Source organism: Agelaius phoeniceus, chromosome 3 (assembly GCF_051311805.1).
Source record: "Agelaius phoeniceus isolate bAgePho1 chromosome 3, bAgePho1.hap1, whole genome shotgun sequence".
In the NCBI taxonomy this organism is placed as follows: domain Eukaryota; kingdom Metazoa; phylum Chordata; class Aves; order Passeriformes; family Icteridae; genus Agelaius; species Agelaius phoeniceus.
Window position 1 is genome coordinate 9,296,004 of NC_135267.1, and position 25,520 is coordinate 9,321,523.

At 33.5% G+C, this 25,520-nt stretch overlaps 1 protein-coding gene across 6 annotated transcripts in view; it reads right to left on the reverse strand.

The window, feature by feature from the left end:
* Positions 1 to 25,520, reverse strand: part of GRIK2 (glutamate ionotropic receptor kainate type subunit 2) — a 359,071-nt gene that overhangs the window by 94,549 nt on the left and 239,002 nt on the right. The window lies entirely within an intron of this gene.

A 25,520-nucleotide genomic window follows, 5' to 3' on the forward strand; every position in this document is an offset into this window, starting at 1 on the left:
ATTGTGACCTGAATTCTTCTATTACTTTATAGTAAAACTAGATCAGAAGTTTACTGTCTCATTAAAAATCTAAGTATCTTTCATGTCATGTTTTTGTGAATCCAACAAAACCTGGAAACCAAGCACTTGGTGAAACTGAAGCAGGCTTTTATACTCTTTTGTTGAGAGATATTTGAAAATTAAACTGGAAAACACCTGAAGACAATGTTTGCTAGACAAAAAAAATATATTTTTTCTATTTAAATATATATTTCAAGTGTTATTTACAGTGATTGTGACATTACTGAAAAATCTAAAACATAACTTGGCAGTTTTACCTTTTTGTTCTGATGGCTTATGTTATTTAATAATTTTATTTTACTTTGAAGCACAGAAAAATTGTCCATAGTTATAAAAAAAGGAGGAAACTACCTACAAGACATACAAGATGGCTTTAGAAGAAAGAAACAATGCAATCTAAGTCCTGTAGTTTTGGAATTCTCTACTTATAAAGTAAGAAAAATTAATACTGGCTTATTATGGATAAATATTGTTCCTCCTTATTTTAAGGATGTTCTATGATATTAGATTGTCTAGTGTAAAAATCTTAAGGTATGGATCCTTAATCATTTTTTTTTAATGTACTACATGTGTGTATAAGTTTCATGCTGTTTAGCCTATTGCAATAAATATTCACAAATCACAGAGTTACAGGTTCACCTATCAGGATTTATAAGCCAGGATCATGCTCAGGGCAGTGTCCATTATTTCAAAACAAGGGACTGTTCAGTCATGTCTCAAAAACACACAAAGACAAGAATTCCACAGATTCTTGGGAAAATCATTCCCATGTTTAGTTATCATGACAACAACTTTTTCTTTAAGTCAGGCTAGAGCCTCCCTTGTTTCCAAGCATCAAGAATACCATCTTTTTTTAATCAGCTTCTCTTATTAGAAAGTGACTGTTAGGAAAATTCCTTCTGCCTGATCCCAGAACTGCTCACACTATTTAAATGTGTTATTATAAATGATATTATAAGAATAATCACTTTGCTTGATTAATGGACTACCTTCCTACTAATTTAAATGCAGAAAACTTGCTCAATCAAGAACAAGCATAAAGCAAAAAGAGAACTTCAGTGAACAGATGCAATTTTGAAGATTGATTTTTCTGACCACTGATAACAGGTACTCTTCCCATATACCATTTCTATTAGTGTTTATTCTAACATTTCAGATACAGTCTCTTAATCTCTAACACCTTCAAGTATCTGAAATACTAAAAAAAATGGATTATAAATGAACTGCACAAGACCTGAGTTTCAGTTTTCCTAATTGCTGCTACCCACTGAAAAGGTACAAGTACTCCTCAGAAATTATTGGCTAGTGCAAGTAGTGTTTAAAACTCAGCTATCTCAGCAATCTACAGGGAAGAAAGATTTGTGTTAAATTTAATTCCACTTCAGGAATATGTATGATATTAGAAATTAAAATTAGTATGCCCAATGATCAGACAAACCTACTTCAGAACTGAAAATTATTTGAGACGACTATAATTTATTATATTCTGTATTCACACAGCATTTGAAATAATAGTGTAGAAGCCCAGAAGAAATGGGATCTTATGTGTGTGTCTCAAACACCTGTAGTTGAATAGCCATGGAGCCAACCAAGTGTTGGTAAGAGCATGTTGTGGTAAAGAATGGTAAGAGCATGTTGTGGTAAAGTGTTGGTAAGAGCATGTTGTGGTAAAGAACATGATGTGACTGGAGAAGGAGTACATTGGAGATATGGCAGCATTTTTTTTGAGAAATGCCCTTGGTCTGGCTGCTGAAATAAATACAACACAGTCCAGTTCAAGCACAGCACAGAGGTCAAAAAGTAGGCATGGACTATTGATCAAAGGCTGACCCAGTACTGGTGGATCAAGACCTCAAAACTATTTTCAGAAAGGTCTGGAAGAACTGTCTGCACATGAAAATTAATTTGTATAGAAAGCAAGAAACTCATCTCCAGGGTGGGGAAACATAGCTATAAAAAGGTATGTCCATAAAGCCCAGATGGTGCCCACAGGACCCTGGACACCCTACCAGCTGGATCAGACTGGAGCCAGCACTGGTGATCTTTTTAGGCTCCTTGAGCCTGTTTGAATCCAGAACCTGTCATAATATTAACTGTGATCTACTGCTAACATTTCTGCTTCTCTTTTTATTTAGGAGTTTGATGAGATAAGATTCTGTTAATTCTTGACCTGCAAGCACTCACTCCTCCCTTCCAGTGTCCAGTTTGAGACAAACTCAGGAAGAGATGTGACTTAGGATTTACTAGAACAGCTTCTACAGTTTTGGCGTGTAAATAAAAACACAGTCTCCTAGAGAGTCATGGGACTCAGTCTAGATGAGCTTAGATGTGATTGTAGACACAGGGTATTTGTACACCCACTACACTCAGAGCAGTACATCCTGTCACACACTGACTGCTGCTTTCAGTTGCTTTCATAAAAGGTGTGTGGTCTAGCATGCTCCATACAAATCAACTCAATTCAAAGCTGCTGAGAATATGTAAAGGACACCCTCCACCAATTTCAATAGTTCTCAAATCAAAACCTGTCAGTTTATCTCTGATGATAGCATGAAGATAGTATTATGTTTTGAAAGCAAATTAATAGATATGCTTAATACAGACTGTAATATCTGGAGATAAAGACATTTTTAATTTAAGCTGTATCTTCTGGAGAGCAATGCAACTTGTTAAAAAGAGCAGAAAACCCCAAACTACAATTTAGAGAGAACAGAAAATGGACTAGTGGAGTAATATTTGTAATTGAATTTTCATTATACCAAAACACAGCTGCCTAGGAATATTGCACAGAATTGAATTTATACCAGTAGGGATACTCCTTGTGGGAAAAATGTGGCTTGGACCCATTAGTATTACATATAGGCCATTTGAGTTTTATGTGTTGACTTCAGATATTTGCTAAACAGGTACCAGGCACTGTCATTCAATCATATTCATCCTGCTACCTGTTAAATTCTTATAGAGAACTTTTCTGGATGGTCTAAACCAGCTTTTTTCTTTTTTTTTTAATTATTTTATTAAAATAATTATTTTTCTTTTGTCTCTCAGGATCAAAAAAACAAAACACAAGGGATTTTTAAAACACAGATTGATACTGAATATTTAGCTAAAAATCCATGAGAGTTATCAGCTTCTGTTATAGCACCTGGACTTCAATTCTTACTTAAAAATGCATACTGACAAAATTTTTCATCCTTATTGCTGACATGATACTGCTTTCAGCTCTGACCCAAATAGGAGCTACATAACAACTATGGAAAGGCTAAGAAAAATCTGTGTTCTACAAGATCGTTGGAAATTACAAGACAACAATCAAACACAATAAATTTATTTCATGGTCTGATGCAGTCAGATAGAATACTTCCCTATACTCATGGAATTATGAATATAGGCAAAGGAAATAAAGAAAACACAATTGCAAAGAAGTATGATGCAAGTATAATTTAAAGGACTAATGAGATTATTTACTGGTAGCTGTGCTTAGTTTATTTAAATTACATTCTTTTCCATGGTATTTCAAATACCATGTAACTATTGTGGGTTTTTAAATGAACACATAAATAAATTGAGACTAAATAGTATTACAAAAATATTATCTAAAGCATGATGTGACCAACACATTCCTCATAGCCAGCAATATATGCCACAGACAGCATAAAACTACACTGTGCATATTATTCCAGCATTAGTTCAAACCTGTCAAATTTCCTCCCTTTTCTTTGCATCAGGCCTATAAAGAAAAGTAAAGAAAATATGATTACCCACTTACATGCACATAGACATGTGTTTTGCAGTCAGACCAAGAAGTGAGCAGATAAGAGCCAGTAGCACAAAGATTTCACAAGCTGTAAAGCTTTATCTAATGACCAGAAATTGATAAATCAAAAGAATCTTACCCTATTTTCCTCATGAATGTGAGCACACTTATCCAGTGCTGGGTATCGCTGAACACAGCAAACCATCAGCTCTAATCTCAGCTCTAGCAAATTACTCATTCTCCCATTCATTAGAGCAGAGTGTAGAATGATTTTTCTAGTCATTGTTTTACAGGGTTTCTGTGCAGACTACACCCTTAATCCATATCTTACTGCATAAAAACTGACAAATTACAATATTTCGAAACTTTTTCAGGAATATCCAGGATGCTTTATCAAAACATACTACACTATTTAAGAACAAAACATGTTACTGCTTCTCTTTATTAAAGCCTCATTTCTTTTTTCCTAAATTATGGCTTTTAGAAAAACTGAGATTTTTTCTGTTTGGATCCTTCATTGTCCCACCATGTGGCATTCATTGTCACACCTGATGACTTCTGGGCTGTAAACAGAGATCACAATTACCAAGACCCCTGCCCTGCTCAGATACATTTTTCAGTACAGTAATTGCCTTGCTTGCACTGTTGTCATCTTCCACATCATCTTCCCTCATAGAGCTGCCATGCTTTTGCTGCTTCCTGAGAAGAACTAATCACCTAACACTTATTTTATATATTAAACAAATCCCCATCTAAAGCAGTTGCATTGAATCATCACCTCTCCATTGACTAGAAATTCAAGCTAAGGGACTTTTTACATCACTAAAAAATATCTATAAATCTTCTCAATTTGGGTGATATAATTCAATCCAAAGTCTAGAAAGGCACTAAGATTCATGTGGAAGTTCTATACACAATTTACAGAATTTTGTTTTTTATGTTTACCCTGTATACCTTTAAATTGCTTATAGGCACTATTAATTATAAACATCAACAGGATCTTGTTAAATCCCATTGAGTCAGAGATAAAATACCAATACACAAGCTACTGCAGGATCAGAACCAAAATCTTCATTATATGAATGAATATATCTTGTCCCATTTTTACACAATTTAAGCTTTCTGGCTAAATGAAAAAAAACAAAAGACTAAAAAGACCAAACACAATATTATCTTATTAGGAAATAATATAAAAATTTTTTCATAAAATTCTACTATAAGCAACATGAACCATACAGGAGTAATATAACCCAGCAACAGGGAATATGTAGTGATTTTTGGAACTTGTCAGTTTGTACTGCCCTATTAGCTACTAGTCCTGCTCTAAAATCCAAAGAAATATAGGCTAGGGAGGTACAGAAATGCGTAGATAAGTCATAGGTCAAATCAGAACCAAAACTATAAAGGCTTTTTTGTTTGATAAAAATTAATTAAATAAATAAATTTAAATAAAATTAAATAAATGATATAAAAATTCTTAACTATTATGTGATAATTATAATAACTTTATGATAACTGAAACATTTGTTTTTACAGATGTGAATTAAGAGTTTATTAAAATTCATTACTATTCTGGATTAAAGACATAGCATATTACCATCATAAGTAAAGATTAATGTATGATGGAAACAAGTGTAAAAGGTATACATACAATCTAATTTTTGAAGCACTAGTCAGGTATTATTGCTTAATTTAGTATATACACACTGGTTTCAGTTCTTACATAATTTTCCAGTTTCCAGAATATTAGTCCATCCATTTCTTGAACAGAAGAAATGTCAATAGAGTTATATATTAAATGACAGTCAAGAATCTGAAGAAAACTTATTTAAAATTACTATATTTTAATGCATGTGAACTTCACAATGATTGTAGGCTTCTCCCACAATCAGTGTCCTGACTGCTGCTAAATATTAAAAATATTCTAGGAGATATTCTGAGATATCTCAAGTATGGTATGGTAGGGGAGATGTTAAAAGAGTTGCTTTCATTTTAGTTTTCACAAGATTTCCAACCCTTCTTGAGTTCTGAGTGACAATTCAGAGAACCAGAGTATTTGTTGTGTTAGAAAATATTTTGCCCCTTTTTGGCAATATATATATAAAATGATGCCTCCAACGTGATTTTCCCCCTTTGTATGCTTTGCTCTTTAGGCTCTTAGCACACCTGAGAATCTTTGAGCCTTCATTTGTACTCCCTCATTCCTCTGACTCGATAGTGATAATTGGGTGCCATTTTAAAAAACAGGTTATTCACAATACTTCTAATATTTTTAATTTGCACTTTCTGCCCAACTAGCCTACATTTAGCTGTTTCATATAACATTCTTACATATTTACCAGAAAATATTATTATTGTTTACCCATATATGTCCTCCCTAAGTATACTGAAAAAAAAAATGGAAGAAATAAAATATTGGTTACTTTGGAAAATCCTCATCCCTATTGTTAGAAATACTTAAATTTCAAGCAATCTGTAAATTCTTTTTCACTGGGATAGAGTCAATTTTCTTCCTAGCAGCTGGTATAAGCTGGTATGAAGTTCAGTTTTGGATGTCGTGTGGTAGCAGTGTTGACAATACATTTATGTTTTTAGAGGTTGCTAAGTCATATTTATATGATTTCATCCTTTTCTGCCTTCAGGAGTGCCCTGGTCTTGCACATCTGTCACAATAGGACACAAAAGAACACAAGCTCACACTGCTGTTCTCAAGGTGAAGAAAAAAGGGGAAGTTTATTGTCTGACTCTAACATTTATATTTTTCCAAAAGTGATAGCAGATTGGAGGGTGACAGTGACACCTCTCCAATGACACTGGTCAAACTAACAGTCTATCCACTCTCTTCTCCTCCATAAAGGAATGCAAAACAATGAGTTATTTACAGAAAGTGTGTGAGAAAGTTCACTACAAGAATGTCAACATCAGAAGGCTTAGAAAATCTTAAAAAACCAGAGTGATACACATCCTTTCCTCATGATTTTTAAGCTCATCTTGAGGGGTATGCAACCATATAACAGAAAACATTTAGAAACAGAGGCTGAGCATCATCAGAATATGCCTTGTCCAGGGATGACTGTCCAGTGTGTGCCTCTGATTAACAGTGCTGAGCCTTCTAGTGAGTCCTGTGCCTAACAGAACAGAAAATCTCTTTTAATCAGACTAATCAGCCAAGTGACTTTTGTATTACAGGCCCTCCTCAGCTTTAGTAGTTTTGAACTTGGCTTCTGACATGGAGGGCACTTCTCTCAGAAGTTAAAATATAGGATAAAAGTTCATCTACTGAACCTTGGCCAGTAGTCATGAAAAGGGTGGCTAAGGAAGATGGAAAAGGGAAGCTGGGGGAATTATATTGGATATAAATTGCAAGGACTTATATCTGGTCAAGAAGCGAGAGAGAAACCATTATGTACTGACTACAAACTGCCCCTCAAGCTCCCTTCTCTCTCTGGGGGTGGGCAGAGGAACCTGGAGTGAAGGAATAAAGTAAAACTTGGAAAAGGGGGGAAGAAAGGCATCTCAGTGTCTGTATTTCTCACCTTCTGAAATTTTTTCAGGCGATGACAACAACTGGTGAGCATCTCCCTGCCTTTATCTCAACCCAGGAGCATGCTCATCCTATTTTTTCTCCTTATCCTGCTGATGAAGGGATTTATTCTCTAAGCAAACATTTGGACCTCAGTCAAGGTTCACTCCCCAAAACAGAATTGGCTTACTTCCTATATTAAGAATCCTCTTTTTGGAGATGTGATTTGAGTTCTGGTCAACAGTTTGAGGACCTACCCTCACACAACACAAAAAAACCTGCCCATGCTCCATCCAGGAGCTACAATAAGGTTTAAATGGTAACTCTTTCACTGGAGTTATTCTACAAAGCTCTATTTACATATCCAGCAAAAGAGAAAGTCTAAACTGTGCCTCCACATGGATTACACAGATTAGTCATCATCTGAATATCTTTTGATGGCTAGAAGGTCACAAAGAAAAACAAAAGAGCATTCACACAAATATAGACTCTTATTTTCTATATGCAATTTCTTCCCTTTATCACCTCTTTTACTTCTGCTAAATCTTAGACACACTTCTTCATCTTTCAGCTGCCTCTTCAGATACTTCTGGAATACTTACAGAAGCTTAAAAAATGTCATATACAAATGGAACTATGAAGATATGCATGAAATGAACCTAAGTAACCCTGTAATCTCAGTGTGACCCTCTTCAGCTTCCACCCTTCCACACTATTCCTTGTGCTCACTTGTTTTGTCATGTCTAAAATTAGACTTGCCTGCTTCTCCAGGAGAAAACCTGTCTTATTTGCTTTGTGAAGTCTGTACCACATCTAGTCCTGGATGAGAAATCTCTGCTTCAGTTCAAGATACTTTTTATGTTCTCAAATAAAACTTAATCTGAATAAAGAAAAATAAAATTTTTCAAGTTGAGAGCCATAACCTGTTGTGTTTATAGGAGTGTACTCCAGAGAAGTACTCATGTGGACTTTCGTAGCTTTTAACTCTTCTGTACACATCTGCTTCTGCCCACACTCAGAAATAAGTACTTAACTAAATTAATTAAACCCCTACTGCATTGTTAGTATTTACCAAGGAGTAGAGAAAGGCAAAAGTCAAGTTCTTGTTTTCCTTCAGTCAGTAACTGACACAAACAGGACAAAAAGTTTTAATTCCTTTCAAGGGGCACCTCTTTCTCATTCTATTGCCTTTTAATTTTTATTACTGTAGTAATAACTTCTCCTACATACAAATCAAGACTTACCAGCTCATGGTTGACATGTGAAGACAGCCATAAAGAACAGAAAAAAATTACAGCAGGAGGGTGTTTTCAGACACAGTATTACTCTCTGTATTGCCTTTTTATTTATTCAAACCAGAGTAGCTGCAGCTTTCTGTATCCTAGAATGAGACACTTCAGTTTTCCTTCTCTCTAAAAACACTTGCTTCATAGCTTAACACAAAAAGTGACAAATATTTCCTTTCTTATTCAATAGTCCTGCTGTACATCCTGTAATAGAACTGAAGCTTCACATCAATTTTTAGTTAAGATTCTGCAAGATAATACAATTGTTATCTGCCTTATCTAATTCTTATAAAATGTAAACTAGACAGAACACCATTCCTTGCTTGGCTCACAGTACAATAAACTCAGAAGACTCTCTAAAGTTTATTGTTTGTAAAATATACTTATTTACTTTTTGCCAGAAAGACAGGAGATATGCTCCTGTATCACAGTGTCTTTATTGATCGATTCAAACTCTTAACAAAAACATTACTTACCACCCTAAACTATGCCTACAGTACGTTATGTGTTTTTTGAGATCTTCCTGCCAAGTATTGACAAGCACATGTCTTTTGATTGAAGTATTTTAGACAGCTTTGCAGGCCCAAACTGATGTTACCCAGAGAAGCAATTTCCATTTCCCTAAAGGGTCACACTGGACAGATAATGTACTTATTCATCTTCAGAGGTGATTAGTGCAATACATTATATAAGGCCTCCATTCCCTGAGTGCAGTAGCACTGTACAGTATCATTGCTACTGGAAGTAATTAGTATAGCATTTAGAAGGTGGTTGCCAAAGGAAGAAAATGTTTAAGGATCTTTTTCCTTCTCAAAGAAAAAGAAGACATTTTACAATGACCTGTGTGTAACTACGAAAACCAGACTCAAATTTACAGAGACTCAATTCAAAGAAAATGTGGAAATCGGTTTATTTGGCAATTTGAAATAAATGTTGACCTCTGTTTAGGAGTGAGAGGGAGCAAGGGGGAAACCTCATTTCTCCCTGGAATTACCTGAAAGGAGGCTGCAGTGAGGTTGTATGAGGTGTAGTCTCTTCTGCCATATATCAAGAGAAAGAACAAGAGGGAAGGGCCTCAAGCTGTACCAGTGGAGGTTCAGGTTAGATATTAGAATTTTTTTTCACTCCAAGAGTGCTTTGCCATTGAAATAAACTGGACCCAGATGTGGTGGAATCAGCATCTCTTGAAGTGAAAGTATCTAAGAGACATCTAGATGTGGCATTTTGAGATAGAGTTTTAGGGTGATTTTGGTAGTTCTGGGTTGATGGTTGGATTATATGATCTTGAAGTTCTCTTCCAACCGTGATGATTCTGAGTACTGGATATTTTGGTATTTTTAGAAGAAACATAAATTACTCTATTTAAATGTGAAATTAAAATCAGTAGTAAAATTAAATCAGTCTTTTTTAACTGCATGGTTAAATCTTAAAGCTAATCATATATTGTTCTGTTGGTGACCTGAATATGCAAAAGAGATAATGATTTTGTCACAAGCCTGATCTCAGGAGAGGATATAAGGCAGTGTAGCTAAGAACATTCTTTTGCATCATATGTCTAAAAATATGCACCAGATGAAATGCTCTTAATGCAGGAGTTAATAAATCTTTCTGCAACGTACCTGTGCTTATATATGGGTACAATTTAATACATTAAGGTACAATTTATATTCTATCAATACTCATGACTGAAGAATACTGTTTAAATTTTTGTCTTTAATTCTTTCTAGTTGGGCACAAGAGATAAAAATTCAGGTATGCTGTATTCTGGTATGAAACATTCCAAAAGCTCATCTTTCTAATTATATCAATTACAATAAGTACCAGCCAGAAAATTCTCATCTCTTATGCTAGGATTTTACTCTAATCTCACAGTTTGTCTATGCTGTTTCTATATTATAACAATTACTTCCCTGCTGATTTTATGGGTTAGTTTCATAACTTTAAAATTAATTTAATGACTATAATGTCAAATCTATAATAGACAGTCTGCCAGTAGAAGATCTATTTTTAAAAAGACCATAATTTTAAAAAAATATTTTAAAGTTGATGGGTTTCTTAAACATGTTATCTCTGGAAAATTACTCAAATATTTCTGAGTCTGAGTAACTTCAGCAAAAACCACAGAGAATATGTTCTTTCATACAGTGGGAGGAACTTTTCAGGAACTGTAAAAAACAAACACAATTCCTGATTTCTTTGTTTCTGAGATATTTCAAGGTGTAACTGTCCTAAAGATAAGCTTGAATACACAGAAAGCATGGTCATTCTTAACAAATGTGGTTCAAGTTTTCCAATTGATATCCTACTACAAAATAAGAATCAGTCACACCAGAACTGGAAGAATCACACCTTTCCACAATATTCCTTTTGAAGAGCCTTATTATCTTTGGTAAAATTATTACTATTTTGAGAACTAAGAAAAAAATGACAAAAGCATACCATAACTTTTAAAGATGAAAAATCCACACGCCTGTTAACATTAGTAGCTCTTCTTGCATTTCCTTGCCCACCTTACAGAAAAAATCAGGATTTGATCAGCATGGATTTTACATCCATTAAAGCTGTGTGCTATGAACTATTGAAATATGTAGACTTTGCACTCTCCTGACTAATAAACCCATAGTAATTTATACAAGAACCCTGTCAAGTATGGATAAACTCAAAGTTACACAAGTACAAACATACTCAATTGAGTCCTGGCAAGGTAATATATCTTTAACAATATAAAACACAGTTATCTTTGCTAAGATTTATTTCCTTTACCCTTTTAAAGAGGAAATTTTATTAAGAGAAACTATCCCAAAGATATGATTTCCTTGTCTGTGATGGCACAGATAGCAAAAGAAAATTAGGGTGTTGAATTTTCTAGCTATATCTTTTTTGCTCCTGCTTACATCAACATTCTGTATCTCCAAACAAACCATGTAAACAATTCACTGAGCTGTAGTGCTCAAACAGTTTGAGCATAAATAGATATTGTTTTTGTAGTATATTGTGAAACAAGAAAACAATTGAAAATACTTTGCATTCTCACCACTACATCTCATGGAAATACTAAACAAATGACCAGCATTTAAAAAATGTCAGATATCCAGTATGAAACCAGAAGATATGAGTACAATTTAAAACCAGTTCTGACCACATTTGAGTGAACTCCAACTGTTTAGGTTACCTGACAGGATAACTAGCTGTCTTTAGGCCACTCTTAATATGGAAAGAATATTAGCAAGGAAGACAAACCCCCTCAAACCAATGTCTCTATGAGTCTTGCATACAAGAATTTGTAAGGATGCTGTTGTACGCTTCAAGGAATCCAAAGCATGTTGTGCATTAGACCAACTGCAGAGACAAGTCTGAAGTTTCCCAAACTACAGAAGTTTATACAATGATACATAAATAAATAAAGAGGACCATTTGATGAAAAGTAGAATTAACTTGGATCAAAATGGGCAAGGGAAAGCAAAATTTTGAATGTAGAGTGTAACAACAGCCATCAGCAGATTAAAAAAAGGAAAAATCTCAGAGGATGTGGGATAAAGTTGTGCATCCCTAACTGACTTATCTGACACAAAAATTTTATCAAAGCAAATAAAGAGGACAATCCTAATTAATTCAGTCTTCATTCTATCTTAAAAAGTAGCATCCACCTAAGAGCAACTGTTCCTACACCTGATGCAATTCATAATAACTTAAAAGTTTATCCATTTTTCATAGTAAAGAAACCCACACTTAACACCAGAAAAATTTTACTATTTTTCCAGGTAAACATAAAAAGGGAAAAGAGATGGAAGAGTAATGGAATTAACTGTTCCAGAACTCTCTTTGGATAACTTTTAATTCATGTAAAAAAAAAGAAAAAAATATACATTTACATATAAAGTTTACAGCTAATAGTGTTAGCTCAGTTATACATGCTAGGGAATGTTACAGACCTGAAGACCTCAACAGGGCTCTGTTATGTTTCTTGTTTCACCAGGGTTCTGAGATTCAAACAGAGAAATACCTGTCTGATGGAGATATAACAACTTAATCAATGCTTGTAGAAGTCCAGAAAAGCTATCACCAAGTACTCTACACATTCCTGCAACTGAATCTATATAAAAAAGCCTACGTTATGTCTCTAAGCTTCTGTATGTGTTAATGAACTGGTTTCACTTAGGGTAGTATACCCACCTACAGAAGTCTGTTACACTCCCCCTCTGAAGTGAGGAGTGATTTGCAGTGAATCAAGGCCAACTTTTATAGTAAGACATTATGTGTACTCACTCCTGCCTGGTATCTGTTAATAAAGTAAATTTACTGTTGACTGTTGAGCCACCTCAGTTTGACACATTAGAATTTGTTCTTGGACAGTCCAGGAATTTTCTGTAAACAGCATAATATAAACAATGCTGTGATGAAAATATTAATGGACATATCAACATTATTCCATGTAAGAACACCATCTCCACTTGTGGAATGCTACTCTTTTTGGTATTGATTGCTGAATATTGTTTGAGTAATACTCATCTAACATAAACTAGGAGATTTATAGTAAGAGGGTCCATGAAGGCAACTCCATTTGATACTGATTAGTTGTAACAATTTCATTAAGCAAAACTCTTTATTCATTGTTTCCTTTACAAACTGAGTATTATAGCATAGTCTAAAGATAGGCACATAATATTCAGGAATTCCTCCAAAAAAAGCAGTGTCTCATTCTAAAGTTTGCTTTAGTAAATGGATAGAGAAAGTTTGCAGAGACAGATCTCTTCATCAGGCCACATTCGAAGGAAATCCTTGATGTCTAGAAAAGGAAAATGTCACTTCTAGCTTCAAAGAATTCCAGGGAGAAAGACTCATAGAATTACAGACCAGCAAATCCCCCCCTTGACTCTGGGAAGATAATGGGGAAAATCCTCCTTGAAACCACTAACAAGTAGAAAAGACCAAGGTGTTTTAGAATAGCAAAATGAGGTTTACAAGGACAATCATATCTAACCAGCTCAAGTATTTTCAGTGATAAAAAATATTAACTCTGTGATTAAAGAAAGAGCAGGGGATGTGAATTTGATTTTAACGACTGTCTAACAGAGTGTCCTACAGCAAATCTATGACCAAATTGGGAAGGTAATGCCTGGATGCCAGTAGATTGCTAGGTGAAGAAAAAATTTGCTGCATTTCCATTTTTGGAGAAGAGTGGAAATACTTCAAAATTTAGCTAATGGCCAGTAATGGAAAATATTTCTCATTGGGTTGATATAGGAGCCAAAACTGTCAAAAAGCTTCATAAGCAACCTGGATAGTGGAATGGACCATACACCTCAGCAACTTTCAGCCTGTGTGTCAAGTGATTGTTCCTGCCCATTGGACAGTCATGATGCTACATTGGAGTAGTGTCCAGTTCTGGGCCACCTGTGCCATAAAAATAAAATCTCAGAGTCCAGCAGAATGAGACATCTGCAGAAATGATAACAGGGTAAAATCTACTTTCTGTGTTCAGCTACCTGAAGAGTGGATGGACTCATATCCTTCTTGAAGATGTACAGAGAAATGACAAAAGGCAGAAAAAGGAGTTCTCTCTGCACATAAGAGTTTTTCATAGTGAGAGTACTTTAGTACAGAAAGACATTACAGAGAAGTTATGCCATCTCTATCTTTGGTGATCTCAAAAACTTGACTTGGGCACAGCATTGGGAAGCCTTCAAAGTTCCCCAATTTCTGTTATGGAATGTTGGGGATTCACGTGGGTGACAACAAAGTGTCTCTTCCAACTCAGTCTATTCTGTAATTCTATCATGTTCTCTAGGAGAAATACATTTACACCAGAGGAAAAGACCTAGGTGAGCAGCCTTTGCTAGTACTGCTCTAGTGGGACTAAAAGTTTTCAAAAAGTATTCAAAAAGTATTCAACTTGTCTGAAGGACTTGATACACATTTCCTTGTGTGCAATGGTGTAGAATATGCACAATGTGTGTATATTCTAGTTTTAAGCATAAGCTGCAATTGTGGGCTTTGTAATGGATAGTCAAGAAAACTATAAGAGCCTGGCCTTTTTAACAAGTTTGACCCCTGAAGTATTAAAAGATTTGCAGCTTTCATTTTCCAGAAGCTTTATATGAGATATCTCCAAAGGATTGGGTAATATTTTTAAGGTTTTTAGTATAGGATTGTTATGCACCTTAAGGCAGGCATCTTAGAAATCAGGAACATACAATTATTTGGTTTTGTATAGAAATATATATTACTTAGTATCTCAATATATATAAGAATATATATTGCTTAGCACATGCAAAAATATTATTATAAAAAAGTAATTCTACTAAGAAAAATGTTTGCAAGTTTATACATGAGAAACTAATCTTTTATTATGTGTGTATGAGAGGGAAAAATAAAGCTTATTGTTCATTCAAACAGACAATTATTGCTAATATTTATCTACATAGAAACTAATCTCTCAGGAGCACTGTTCTGTTTTGAACAAAACAGTTCATGTGCAAAATAAAAACCATATTTATGATGAAAACACTCCAAGTTTGTAACGTCTGATTTTGTAAAGTTTACAAGTAAGGTCTCAGTAATAAACATTAGACCCATTCATGGATTATCCAATAACCTAAATACAACTGTCAGTGATTTGAATCACAGTCCTTTCTTACTCTATTTCAAAGCATTTCCAGCATTATCCTTTAATGCCTACTAAATATGCAGTCCCAAAGCTGAAATTATTTCTTGCTTAAGATTATTTCTTCTCCTGTTTATTTTTACTTTTTTATTTTGAATTCTGTTTATTGTCAGTAGCCTGTAATGAGCAACCACTTTTCTACTAAGAATTTTGAAGCAAGATAATGATTTTGTAGAAGGTAAGCAGGCAATAAAACACAGCATTTCAATCTGTGACACAGCAAGCAGATACTAAACATCCCAAGGGAGCTTTTACTTAGTCTAAATGGGCTGTGTTGCAAGTGTGCATTGCAAGTAGTCCAGCAATTGGTATGGGTCCTGATACACCACTTTTCCTTTTTGAATAGTAATCATTGTAATGTCCAGCATACTTGCTCAGTATACCTCTGGACTACCTGACTTGGTTTTTGTTTATCAGCTGTGCAGTGACTTTGCTTCCAGATGTGAAATTAAAAATACAGACCCCCATCAAACCAAATAAATAATCATTTATTAATGCCAGGCAGGACACTACATTCATTGTATATACTCCTTTTGTCTATCCAACTGACTGTAAGGTCAAATCCCTCTGTTTAAACTACATTCACTGAATTTAGGCTAACATATAATATTATGTCATAAGGATAATTTAAGAAAATTCATAATCATATGAGTATTGGCTGCAGAGGATAACTTAAGAAACAAAAAAACATTGAAAAAAAAGTGTAATTGTATGTCCTTATCCTTATGGTCTGGAATATATGATGTGAATTTTACCATTGACATCAGTAGTTCTTTTAATTTTTGTGCGGCTGTATTTTCAGACTGTGATATTTTTATGTTCTTCATTTATATTTTGAGAGAGTTATTCTTCTTGCTGTGAGCATGCAATGCTCTGTGCACTGAATGATACATTGTATAAATGTAAAATAGATAAGCCACTGATTCAGCATAGATACCAAATAAAGATATTCTGTCTGAATCTAGGTTCATTCAAAGTGTATCTTAGTAAGGAATATTCAAAAATTCTCTAAGAGATTTATGAAAAATCATGAAAGGTATTTAAACTTGTTTCTTTTTTATATTTCTTTTACAAGCATAAATTTTGTTTGCTTAGTTCAATCCATTATATTTAAATAAACTTGCGTTATTTTCATTTTGTGTTTAGAATAGTCCAAATGCACCAAGTTTATCACTTGTCTCAAGAAACAATCACAACCTGAAACACAATAGCTTTCTTATGACTTCTGCTGATTTAGCTTTCCATTCATATTAATTTCTAAAATAAGAGAAACATTTCCCATTAGAAAAAACTGCTTGATGATCAAAGAAGCAATTCAGCTACTTTACAACAAGAACTATCTTTATATTTTACTTGCTTGCAAATAATTCCTGCTGAACTCCAGGCTATAGGGTGCTGTAAACTAATTAGTACATGCAAAGAGATTTTTCCTGTCATATGTAGCTGCAGGGAAGCACCTGGTTATTCACTGCTATACTGAGGGGAAAACAGATTATGGTGGTACCTACTCTGTTTCTTAAAAAAAACAATGCTCTTTACTTTTTTTCCAAGCCAGCTAATACTATGTCTTTACTTCAAAAAGACACATCTTGAATTGATTTTGTCCATTAGGGTTTTCTTGGTAGTGTGTAATAGCAATAATGAAAATCCCAAAGCAAATTAGAATATTTTTATGATTTAAGAAATCATTTTACAGCTATATGTTTGCTATATTAGCAATTTGTCCTAAATTTCTTGAGCATCCTTTCCCTCTTTCCTTCCTGATATAACATTTGCAATGATTATGGTCAATTTCTTTACTATAAAAACTGATATCCACATATTTCACTAAGAATAAATTATAAATCAGGTATTTTTTCTATAATTAAGAAAGTGGCTGGTTGTAAAAAGTGAGCTGTTTCAGAAATACAAAAAAGAGTATTATTTTATCTTTCTAATGCTTACAGAATCCTTTTAAGCTCACTGCTCAAAAGATAAGTACAAATGAGACATAAATGTCATCACAATAATGAGCATTATTATTTTATTGTAGCAGTAAAGATAGATTAATTTGGAGCAGAAGCTTTAGCTATAATATGAAAAATTCAGTAATTAAAAAAAATCAGCCATTCTTTTGTTTCAAAAATGCATACCTTCATGTATCAGGTGGCAGTCTTACAGTATAAAAACAGTCTAATCCTCTTAAAAATAAATAAATAAATAAATAATGATTCTTTAATATTAATTTAAATTACATTCTTAAGAATTATCACTCATTTTATAATTGATATGGAGTCTAAATATCCTGAACAGTACTGGCTGAGCAGAATGGCAGCAGCTACTCACACTTGTGTTCCATCAGATTTTATTAAGATAGCATTCACACATACAAAGTACCTCTTCATGTAAAACCACAAGGATAAATTTTGAAGGTAATTTACTGAACACTTGGAGGCTACTGAGGCTTTTTCCATGAAAATTATTATAGTTTAAGTCATATATTTTACCTCCAGAAAGGTGGGTTTCAGTATAGGGTGATATGATATTTTGTACCGAACAACACTTTTACATTATTATATTCTTTGGGGATAAAATAATCCATGTTTTATATTCCTGATATGACAACTGGTTGCTTTCCAGCCATATTTAGAAATATATTAGCCAGTTCCACCAAGTCAAAAGCTTGATTCTTTTCCTAACAATGACATTTCTCCCCAATATTCTACTTGGAGTACATTTCACCAATTTACATTGAAAATTTTCTGGTCTATTTTATTTTTATGGAATTCTCTAACTATTTTCAATCAACAAATAAAATGCATGATATCAAAATGCAAAGTATAACTGCATGATGTGATATAATTCTAAATGTATTTCTAAGAGTGTAGAAAAAGACCATATGGCTTCAGTGAACATTTGAACTGCTAAGCTGAATCTCAAATTATTTTCAGCTTTTTTCATAACTAATTGTCTCCTGAGGTTTGAACAAATCATTTTAAGAGATGACACTACAGAAACCTTCAAAGTCAATGCTTGACAACTACTGTTAGTAAAACAAATTCTAAGGACAATTGGATGGCTCTGATGTACTGCAACAATAAGTATAAATTTACAGCCTATGTAGGAAATTATCTGCCCAAGAGGCTTATAGAGAATATCATGCCTTAATTGAGAAATAAGAAAGAAGGAGAGAGGTTATTTCACTGACAATTGGGATCAGGGAGATAGGAGTAGGGAGACGTATTCATATCCACTTAAACTCTTAAAAATGCGTTTCAAACAGTAAAATTATTCTTTAAATATATAAAGCACTTCTTTTAGGAGAAACACAAGGACTGATTTTGAGGTCAATTTACCAAATGCTTTGAGGTCAATGGAAGATAGCAGTAGTTCATTCCCCAGAGCCTGGCTTCAATCACTCCCTGTTACAATGCTTGCCATGGGAACAGTAATAGTAGTCATCTTAACACTGGCAAGAGACCCCAGAGGATCTTCTCTGTCCCTGTAAATTGAAATGGTAACAGGGAAATTGTAAGTTGGCCCTGTAAACTAACTAAAACCTGTCGTCCTCAGGTTTTAGATCAGCTGCCATGTGTACAGAGTATTCAGACTTAACCACCACTACACCTGTGGAAAAAACCTCAATCCTTGAGGCCTCAAGAAAAGGCCATCTGGCCATAGGATTGTAAAAAAAAATCAAGATACTTGAATACAAATGACACACACAGACATTACCTACCTATATACACACATGTAGATATAAATATACAAATATAGATTGAATATGAACAAAAACTACTAGCTGCTGGAAGTGCATTTCAATTGCTGCCTGGGCAAATGTTTCCTAAGATGTAAATCAGACTTTCAGATTAATAACTCTACAAATGTCCAGTGCACAATTTTAGTTCCATTACAACAAAAACAGAATATAGTCTCAAGACCCAGACCCCATTTAGATCCCCTATACTTCAGCTGAAAATTTACTTTCTACTACATGACATAAGCACAGTGAGTAATATTCAAAGTTGAAAAGGAAAAACTATTAATATAAACAAACCTAGCTACAAATATAATTAAAAAGTGTTAACTGGAAGTTAACAGAAAGAAAACCTAGAAGAGTTTTTTAAATAGATGGGATATGCTTTAAACAAAGGTAAGCTAACAAAAATTCAACATTCTCTTCTCAAACACAGTCCTGTAATTCGACGCTGTAACTCAGTTCTATGAGTACTGTGAAATTGGATGAAAATGCAAAGTTCTAGAAATACCAAAAGTTCCAAAGGTCTAGTTCTAGAAATACCAAAATAGTTTTCTTTGGAAGGGGCAGTAAAGCAGAGCAAAATAGTGCTTTTATGGAAGCTTGAGTATTGAGTTTTGACACATATTGCACAATAAATAAGTTTTATCTCTATTTTAAATTGTTTTATGCACTTGAATGCAAATACAAAATATTCCAAAAAACCATTCTTTCTGTTTTCAGTTTTATTTTTATTTCATAACACACCACTCATTCAGGAAAGAAAGAGTCTGATCTCTTATTATTTGTGTCTTTGTTCTTGATCTCTTGCTTAGAGTGCAAATGAAAAGTGTAAGAAGGCCACATGCTATTGTTAGGTGTAGCTGTCAGAAATAGGACAATGAGTTACTTGAAGACTGAACTGCCTTCTTGAATTCTATCAGCTGCATCAGAACTTCCCTCCCTTCATTCCTTCTGCAACACTGCCTGTAAATATGTTAAGAATTGATGGGGAAGCTCTTCCCCTTACTCATTGAAGATCTCTACTTTTTCCTTTTGTTTCCTTTGGTTCTGGAATTATGTTTCTTTGTCTAATTTTTAAATTTTATAAAATAAAGAAACCAACGCTGACCAAAAATGGCGTACTTCTATCTAAATGGAAGTCAAACAATGCTTGATAAGAAGACCATCAAAACAACAGAGAAAAGTGCACTTCACTTATGTATTTTTTCATTATGTAGTCTATGCTGTGTGTAAGAAAGAACCTGGTCCTACTTGCTTTCAGATTTCTAAAGTCAGAGAGGATGCCACAGCTCCTCTCAGTAAGTGGAAGGAATCCATAGGGACAAGCCTACTGCAAAAAACAAATATAAAAGCTGGACTTCTTATTATCATGCTGAAGTTGTTTAGTTTAGTTTTGGTTTTTTTTACCTATAAAAAGTATTTACTTTAATATTAGTTACTCTTGGGTTTTTTTCTAGGCTATAATTTCCTAATGCATATTTCTAGGGAAAGAATGGAGAGAAAGCACTGCCATGCATCTGGTATGAGTCTAAGCCTACCACAGAAGTCACTCCTTGTCAGGAGAAGCAGGATTTGAGTTCTGGTGCACACTGTATCCTTTTGAACAATCTCACTTTTTTTATCATTCCCTAACAATTTTTTTCATCTCTGCCAGTAAGTTAATTTCATTGTATCTTTTCATAAGTATGCATTTCCTGAAAGTAAATTAGAAGACAAAAATGTTAGCTGTTCTACATCTACCAGGTTCTGTCTTTACTGCCATCAGTTAAAAGATACTGAATCTCCATTAATTGCTTTGTACTGTTTTAGAGAACTATATTTTGTAGGTTGGATATATTTTTTTCAGTTAATGGCAATGAAAGCCACAAAACAATGACAAAATGCAGAAATGCACTCATACTCTATCACTTTAATGAAGGCATATTCATTAAATGTCTCTCTCTCTCGAAATTAAACATTTGGAAGCAATCTCTCAGTGTAAAAATGACACTTGATCAATTCATTACATAGTTTAGTGAGGCTATAGTTTTTAAAGCTCTTACTTAACTGCTTATTTATCCTGAATAGGCTAAGACCTGCACTCTTCATTAGCATTCAACAGGAAAGCATGAGAAGAGCTAGGTATCTGTAAACAAAAGATTAAAATGCATGGATGCCTTACATGGTAGACTAAATGGATGCAATTATCACAGGATTATAGAGAAAGATGCGGCATTCAAAATCATCACCACTTGCTGATGAAAAGCAAATGAGAACTGTTTCAATAGAAAACTGTGATCTGCCCTTAAAAGAGATTTCTAATAAAATCTAGAGTTCAGTTTTAATCCCTTTGGGATGAGAGACATGGTAAATGAACCCATTTTCCTCAGAAAAAGTAGAGCATTTACTGATTGCATATTTCACAGGAGTAGATATTATATAAATATTATATATGGATTTTTTTTAGTATATAAGTATGTTTAACAACTATTACTATCAAACTGACCCATAAAAAATATAAAAAATGTTTCTGAAAGAACTTGATAATTAAACCGAATTGAAAAATCCCTTATGGAACAAAGAGCACAGAATATTGTCTGCATAATGGAAGAGTTCCAAAAAAAGAAAAATCAAAAAAAAAGGAAAAGAAAATGCAACATTCCTTCCTGCAATGGGAAGAGAATAATGGGGGCATGGGTGTGAGTATTTTTGTTACTTTTCAGAGCACACTCACTGTATTGCCTGACAATGTATAGTTTTTGCTATTGACACATCTTAGAGTACAGGAAGAATACTCTTGATGGATGGACTCTGTAATGGATTGTTACTCCAGAAACCAACAGACTGCAGAACAAATAGCAGCTCAGTTGTAAGAAAAAGGAAACACCAACAGGAATGCACTGGAGCTTAGGAAATACTGCTGTAGGTTCTGTTTGGGTGGCTCAATTATATGCAAATAAGAATTTCAAATAAAATTACTACAAACTTGGAAGAGCCAGGGATTGCACCTATATCCATTGTGAATGTTCTGGTTTCATACTATTGGAATTGTTGGCATTGTTTTTTTCAATTTAATTCAGTTTCTGAAGTTGTAAAAATCATTAGCAATAACATTGTTATCATGCCAAACTCATATTGCCTTCATTTTACTAGTAGTTGTGCTCACAATGTCTACTAGTTTTGGTCACAATGGAAAAAATAAAATAAAATTACAGTGCAGTTCATGTAGCCACTCATCCTGAAGTGGTAAACACATTTGGTAATTTGTTCTGACCCAGTTACATTTATTCAACTGGGGTGATCTAATCTCAAGCTACTACAAATGGCAATGATCCCTTTCAGTTCTAAAAAGCAGACAGAAAGTGAAACAGGACAAAATCAGTTCTATTATTAACTCAAGCAACAATCAATATCAGTAATGCATAATCACTAGATCTCTTGAGTAAATGGAAAAAATAAATCACAGGTATATAAACCAGGTCATGAAGTCAAGTTCATGCTCTTAAGAATCCTGTTTTGTTATATATAAACACTCATTCAACTATGAAATTCCTCACATTCCCAGGCAACGCAAGATTTCTCTTTTCTGTTATATTTATCTGATAACATCAGTAAAATCAAGCTGTTCAAGAAATACTGCCTAGTCCTTTCAAATTTGCCTGAGCAAGTATTGTCTAACTACATAAAACAGTACTAGTTTTCCATATTTTACCATCTGGTAAGAGGAAGCTGGCAACTATAAAAGTATATGCTGTCAAATACTTGTTTAAAAATTTTCAGTTTGACTCTGTACTGTAAGACTTCAAATAAAGCATTTTCTTTTCACTACAAACAAGGAAAAAAATGTTCAGCTTGATAAAATATAAAGGTCACTACATTGTCACAAGCACTTCTCATGAGATCCAACTTGATTTTAATTTTAGCCACAAAAAATTAACTCAGAGAGTAAGGAAAAGATAAATGCTAAAGAGATGTATAATATTTCTTTCTTGCTCATTCTCATATGGAAAATATTTGTGCTTCTGAAAGTTAAAGACCAAAAATCAAATTGTTGCTGTTTTGATTTGGATACATTATTTAAGAGCACACCTTCCTGAACAAACTTATGTAGAGTTCAACATCCTGCACTTTCAGCCAAGTTCAAATGCAATAATGCAATCTTTAAGTTATATTCTCTCTGTAGAAATACACATGCAATTCATTCTGGTTTATCCAAAAAAAAAAAATCAAAACAAAACAAAAACCCTCAAACATTCATTAAACAATAAACAGAGAATAATTATGGAAAAACTTCTTTTTCTTTGATTAAGGACTGACAGAATGGACCCAAAACTTGCTTTAGCTCATTTGGATATAACAGTACAATTAATCCATCTGAGTTAAAATTGCTTTATATTATGACTGAATTTTCTTTTTTGCTGCTATATGGTAATTTTTTATACATACATTGTTGATGGCAGAGTGGCTTTAAATTTGAGAATGAAGAAGGAAAAAGTTCATGCAAAAGAACGCTATTGTTTTCTGTAAATGAAATAGCATTAATACATTAGGAAATTCAGCAAAAAAATTTTCACCTGACCACAAACCCTCTTTTCTTGCTGTTCTTTAAAATAAAACCAAAAATCAGTGGTTAAATTATTGTACTGATTTTTTGACCTGAAAATAAAAGGTTGAATTTTAATCAAATGAAAAAATATATTAAAAATAATGCAAAGAACTAAATATTCCAATGGATTTTCTTGGGTTAATTAGGTGAAAATGCAAGCAGGATTATTGTAAGCATCAAACAACTAAGCCACATGTTGTTTTTATGAAGTATTCTCAAGGGAAAGGATGTCACTAACAATTTAACTAAACATATTTGCTTTTATGTCATAATTTAATATAATGTAAGACTGCATGAGACACAGCAAATTCATATGCCCCTAGCAATATTTTAAATTTATATATGCTATTTTTACTGAGTCTACATAATCAAATATAATATATAGATAAATATATTTTTAATTTACTAAAATATACTCATTATAATTATAAAACATATACATTCACATTACATTTTATGATTATTTATATATATGCATGAATTATTTATGTGCATTTTATGCCTTTTTAAAAATGGATATCAAAATTACATGCAATAAATGAAAATGAAATAATATTTGTCTGTGAGGTCTTTAATAATGACAGCACAGTAAACAGGTAGAGACACTTTTAAAGATATCTATGTACAAAATTTTTTCGAGCCTCTGACTTTAAATACAAAAGTTGTCATTTATTATTACAGATAGAACGGCCTAAACATCAGCAGTTATTAAACACACCTGAAAAAACCCCAAACAATAACCATTACCAAAACTGAAAATTATCTGTAGATCATTAAGAATTAAATTTGGTCTTTTTTTTTTCTTCCCACATTCTTGTCTTCAACCGACAAATTAAGTAATATTTACTTAATAAGTAAATATTAAGTATTAATAAATAAGTAGCATTAAGTAATATTTACATGATTCTTAAAATTTCTTTTTCACAAGAATAAAAGCCTACCTGTTTACCACTCTGTCTGGCATGATTTATAGCTATTTTAATCAAAAACAACTTTCAGTCTCAACACATCATTTAACCTAATTGAACCACTAGACATAAATTCGTAAATCAGGAATTATTAAAAGGGAAGTAGGGAAAAACTTACCTAATTGTCACTTACTATAGTAAAATAAATATTCAGGTGCATATTCTGAACCAACTTAGATGACAGTTGCAGCTTTTGTTTCATAATGGTCATGATGCCAGTAACATTCATAGAGGCCCAAATTCAAGGCCATATTTTTCACCATTGCTTCAAATACTAACTCAAGAAACTCAGGAGAACATTTTATCCTATACCTCCTATATTTCATCCTATATGTGTTCACCTCACTGAAATATCCTTTTCTACTTAATTGCATTCCATGTTGTTTGCTGGTTTATATGTTCAAATGGATCTTAACTAACATCTACAGAAGCTGATGGAAATATTTTCCACAATCTTTGGGGATGCTGCAATAGACCTACAGTCTAGAGTAAAATTTCCCAGATCTATGCATTGACCTGTGGATGTATCTGATGCACAAAGAATTCTCACAACAGACAGTGTAAACAGGTTAATGAAATGCACAGAACATGAAAATAAAATGACGTTACACAGCACCATCTATAAGATAGGTTTACTATTTTACTAAAATTTTCATAATAGGTATGACTGTTACCTTAGCAAATATTAACATGAGAAAATGAGAATGCCTGCTATTTACCACTCTGGGGATTTTTTTTTTTTCCTCAACACTACTGCTCTCTGAAAAGAGATAATGAAAAGTTGCTACAAAAACATACTCTGTTTCTGACTAGTACTAGTACTATCATTTCATATGAAGATGCAAAAAAATTTAAAGTTGAAAAGCATGAAAATTGAAATTACCCACATGCTACTGAGAAAGTTTCTTTATAAACTCCACCCCTGGCTTCCCACATGA